The following is a 5,348-nucleotide window of genomic DNA, read 5'->3' as shown; positions in this document are numbered from 1 at the left end:
GAAAAGGGGTAAGAGGAATATTTTCTACTTTACCATAAGTTTCTTGTTCCCCCGCGAATCATCTGAAGAGGCCTTTGTGCGTTTTTTGCTGAATCCATAGTGGTTCAATTGGCGAATGAAGGTCTTCATGCTGTCTGTTTCAAAAATCCTGTCTGTGCCTCTCCTGCGAAGAATTTCCCTCTGGAAAAGGTCTTCCTCGATGATCACGGTGTGTCCGTCATCATCCCAGCCCACAGACTTGAAAGCGTCATCCTCAACGATCTTCCAGAGCCTCCTCGGGAAGGACAGTGTTCTGGGGTCACTGTCTTCCACACGGGATGCGCGTTGGTTTTGATCTGCTGGTTGTTCATCATTTTGGGAGTCTGTATCTTGTCCCACAGCTTGGTCACGTTGTCTGTCTGATACCTCCCTCGGATCCAGGTTTGGATCAGGTGGGACCCCGCCTGCTGGCTCTCCACCAGAAGATGAGGCGAGCTGGGTTAAACTGTCGTCAGTATCCTGACTATCCATGAGGCTACACTGTCATCAGGAGCAGTTTGTACACTACACCATTAACCACTGCCCCAGAAAGTACAAACTGCTTTCAGTCTGAGTGGTGATGCCCAATAAATACTGTCCACATGATTCTAGAATCTCAGTAGGGGGGCAACCAGGGCTTGTCATGTGATGTCACATAGGTGGCTCATGGCCAGTCTGGAGATTGAGCCCTGGCCAACTAATGGGGTGGAGCCAGTGGCTGGGCAACCCTGCTTCTCTCTTTTCTAAAATTGTAGAAAGGGTGGTTGAGATTCCTAGAAATGTTTCCCCTGTGGTGACAGACATATGGTTTCACGGGGCCCACCCCTGGATGAGGTGAGCAGCCTNCTCCTCATTGGGCGGCTCACTGGGAGACATTTCTAAGAGGGAAGCCATCACAATGGAATAATAGATGTTATACAGAGACATTGGGAGACCATTGCCTGGGTAAATTGGGAGATGGGGGAGCGGGTCCCCTCAAACTTCCAACTCAGGGTTGGCCCTGGGCTCAAACCTAACATTCACAGAAGTGGCCCTTTCCCAACTTGGATCATTTGGCTCTTGAGGGGGACGATTTCCTATGTGATGTCTACCAACACTGCCCCTAGACCCTGTACCCCCAGGGAACATGGAGAACTGAGGGTTACTGGGACCCTGAACATTTGGGGCTTCCCCCTGGGGCTTGCTGTTCGCTTCTTTCTTGATATTAATGTGTTGGATTCGCAGGGATTGTCTCGTAGGTACCAGCTTCTTTCTCTTTGAGGTTGCTGCACAGGTTGCTGGCACAGCAGTGTTTCTGAGGTCACCTTTCTATGAATGTTCTCAGGGAGCCCAGGATGATCTCTCTGAAAATTGGGGTTCCTGTAAAGCTGAAACAAAAGGAAACATTTCAGTCATTCTCAGATTAGATGTCCATTGCTTTTATCCCCCTGAATCACAAGAGTCTTATTTCATGATGGAGAAAGGAAATGTTTAAGGTGCTGTCAAGTGTCACTGTGCCCTATAGCATGACCTCACTAGAGAGAAACAATTCATAAGTGAGGGTGGCAGTATGTACATTTGACATTCCCTGGCTCTCAGAGTCTCTACTCCTACCCACAGAGTATCTCTAAGGGCATGGTAAATTAAGATCAAAATTTTGATCTTTCAATAAATAATTCCTCATGTTAAAAAAAGTTGTCTTCACAAATGAAACTCTTGTAGTATGTCATTCACCTTGGCGTCCTGTAAAGATGTTTGAGTAACAGAGAAAAGGGGTAAGAGGAATATTTTCTACTTTACCATAAGTTTCTTGTTCCCCCGCGAATCAGCTGAAGAGGCCTTTGTGCGTATTTTGCTGAATCCATAGCGGTTCATTTGGCGAATGAAGGTCTTCATGCTGTCTGTTTCAAAAATCCTGTCTGTGCCTCTCCTGCGAAGAATTTCCCTCTGGAAAAGGGCTTCCTCTATGATCATGGTGTGTCCGTCATCATCCCAGCCCACAGACTTGAAAGTGTCATCCTCAACGGTCTTCCAGAGCCTCCTCGGGAAGGACAGTGTTCTGGGGTCACTGTCTTCTACACTGGACGTATGTTGGTTTTGATCTGCTGGTTGTTCATCATTTTGGGAGTCTGTATCTTGTCCCACAGCTTGGTCACCTTGGCCGTCTGATAACTCCCTCGGATCCAGGTTTGGATCAGGTGGGACCCCGCCTGCTGGCTCTCCACCAGAAGATGAGGCGAGCTGGGTTAAACTGTCGTCAGTATCCTGACTATCCATGAGGCTACACTGTCATCAGGAGCAGTTTGTACCCTACACCATTAACCACTGCCCCAGAAAGTACAAACTGCCTTCAGTCTGAGTGGTGATGCCCAATAAATACTGTCCACATGATTCTAGAATCTCATTACTGAGCCAACCAGGGCTTGTCATGTGATGTCACATAGGTGGCTCACGGCCAGTCTGGAGATTGATCCCTGGCCAAGTGTTGGAGTGGAGCCAGTGGCTGGGCCACCCTGCTTCTCTCTTTTCTAAAATTGTAGAAAGGGTGGTTCAGATTCCCAGAAAAGTCTCCCCTGTGGTGACAGACATATGGTTTCACGGGGCCCGCCCCTGGATGAGGTGAGCAGCCTTGATCCCATGGCCACTCCCACCCCTGAAGATGGGGGAGGCCTGTTGCTGACCTCTCTCGTTTGCTCAAGGGCCAGTCCTCAGATAGAACTAATATCGGTATCGCCAGGACTGTCTGGGTCAGCTGGGCCTCTGGGTGACTGTACATCCCAGGAGATGGTGGTCCCTACCAGGCTGGGAAATCTAGTATCATTTGGTTTCCCTCTTCTCCCCCTCCCCATCTCTTTCCTGCTTTGGTCTCTTCCAAACTCTCCTGCTGGTGCGTCTTATTACCACCTGCTCCAGTTGTCCCCAGAGTGGGGCTGCACCTGAGCATGGTGGGAGTGCTCCTCTTGCTCCTGGACCAGAGCGGTACTCAGAGCACGGATATGTGATTGGATGGGCACATGCTCACCGGGGCTTTGCACTGTCATGTGGAGCTCTGCTTGCCCCCAATGCATCCCTCCACCGATCACAACAGGGTTGTCTTTGCTTTCCATTTCTTCCTCATAGATCCTGTTCTCATTTTCGGAGAAACTTTCATTTGTGAGGCCTGCTTTACAGAGACTCTATTCTGAGGAAAGTACCTACTTGTTTAACTAGAAATAAGTAAAGGAATGCAATGCAAAAATACCCATCAACGTGTATTTGAAAACAGATGAGAGTCCAGGGAGCTGGGGGAGCGGTGGGGAAAAACCCAAATAATTGTCATTTTCAATCACAGATGAGAGGATACAACCCTTTCTTTGGTGATACCTGCTCTCTAGCCATTGAGGACAACTTTGTTCTTAATATTCACTCTGTACAGGAGATGGATTGGAACAGTGGAAAATCTCCATGCCGAGAGGATTCTACGTCGTCTTCCCACTAAGTACTAGCCCCTCAAAAGGCCAGGCCTTTGTTACTAAAAGGGAAGTACAAAGTTGGTTTGAAAGAGACCCTGTCGAGGTATCTTTCAGTCCAAGAGCACTAATCCTTAATCATTTCTGCATTTGGGATTGTTCTGTGGACACCATTCTTTTAAACAATTTTACAAAGCCTTCATTATTGGACTCAGTTTAACCTGTATGCACGTGCACGTACAGGCTTAGAATTGAAATGTAATTCACTTTTGATGTCTCCAAAGGTCACTCCTAGTGTTTTCAGTGAAACAGCCAGTGTGTTTCACTTGTGTGGCAAAGTCTTTTTTCTTAAGCAAATTCTTAAGACTGAGAGTGACATTGTAGTGGCCTTTGCTAACGTATGCATGCTGCCAATTACTTCTATAAAAGGCTTCAGCCATTGGGTGGGAGGGAAATGGTAGTGAGGAGAATGCCTAAGGAGTCCATAGCATTGGCTTTCAGCAAAGAGCTGCTATTTATTTGATTTGGTTTAGACACATGTATGTCATGTGGCTTGCATAGGACCATTAGCTAACATTCTTTTTTTTTTTTTTTTTTTTTTTTTTTCAGAGTCACAGAATGTCCAGTAGGATTGAGAGTGTACTGCCTCTGGCTCTTATGCCCTGAAGGGGAAGTAATTCACAGTGCCTTCTCAATCCCGTCAGAAAAAGGCATTAAAGGAGCTCCAGTCTCCCTCAGCTTCGGCCTCTTAGGCCTTGAGGAGCCTTTGGCTGCCAATCAAACAGTCTTTCCAAGGAACCTGCCATGCCCAAGCAACTTTGAGAGAAATGATTGGTTTTCTCTTCAGTGCTCCAGAGACCCAGAGATGACCCCTCTGTGTCACCAGCTTAGGAATGGAATCACCACAGTCCTGCCTCCCAAGCAGAGCATAGCTGACTCAGGTAATTGTGAGGACCAGTGACCCCCTGGGAAAGTGATCTAAGTTGTAACTTGCTGCATACTTGCTGCATATTCTCTCTCTCTCTCTCTCTCTCTCTCTCTCTGAGACACACACACTCACACACTCGCATACTTTCACACACACACTCACACACATCCCAACTTTCCTCCTCTCTCACACACACACTCAAAGAAATTGAGACTGAAGGGTGCAGAACACTAATGCTTTATAACCAAAGGCTTTCTTGATGTCCCAGGTAGTTTTTGAAATATACTTTCATATTGGATGACAAACACAAATTCTACATTAAAAAATCCAAGGTCTGTACACGTTTTCTAATGGTACTTCGTTATCACTCTGCTTATAGAAAAAAAAAAGTCCTTATTCATACAAGTTTACTCTTCTTTATGAGTTCTGTCTATTACGTTGCAAGCCCTGGGTAGCAGAAAATTGTAAACAAATGGTATTGTCAAGTGTAAAAAACATTTAATCACTTGCAATCCAATAAAAGCCAAAACTAAAATATCTAAGTAACTAAACAAATGAATAAAAATAAAACTCAACAATTAAAATCCAAAAAAAATAAAACTGGGCGAAAAAGTTTGAATAGATATTTATTCATATAATGTAAAGAAATGACCAACAAGCACATAAAAAGCTGAACATAATGAGTCTTTTGAGAAATGCAAATGATTATTACATAATGCAATACCGCTTCACATCCACTAAGATGGCTATGACCAAAAAGAGAGAGAGAGAGAGAGAGAGAGAGAATAAAAAATACATTAAGAAAGAAAAAATAAGTGTTAGTGAGGATATGAAGAAAATGGGGATCTCATACATTGCTGAGAACATAAAATAATGACGCTACCGGGAAACACATGTTGGCAGTTCCTCAAGGACTTAAGCATGAGTTCTCATATGACCCAGCAATTCCACTCTCAAAAGAATTGAAAACGTAT

Source organism: Galeopterus variegatus, unplaced genomic scaffold, assembly GCF_000696425.1.
Source record: "Galeopterus variegatus unplaced genomic scaffold, G_variegatus-3.0.2 Scaffold16403, whole genome shotgun sequence".
NCBI lineage: Eukaryota > Metazoa > Chordata > Mammalia > Dermoptera > Cynocephalidae > Galeopterus > Galeopterus variegatus.
The sequence above is the reverse complement of the archived record's forward strand: the minus strand, read 5'-3'. Positions refer to the sequence as shown.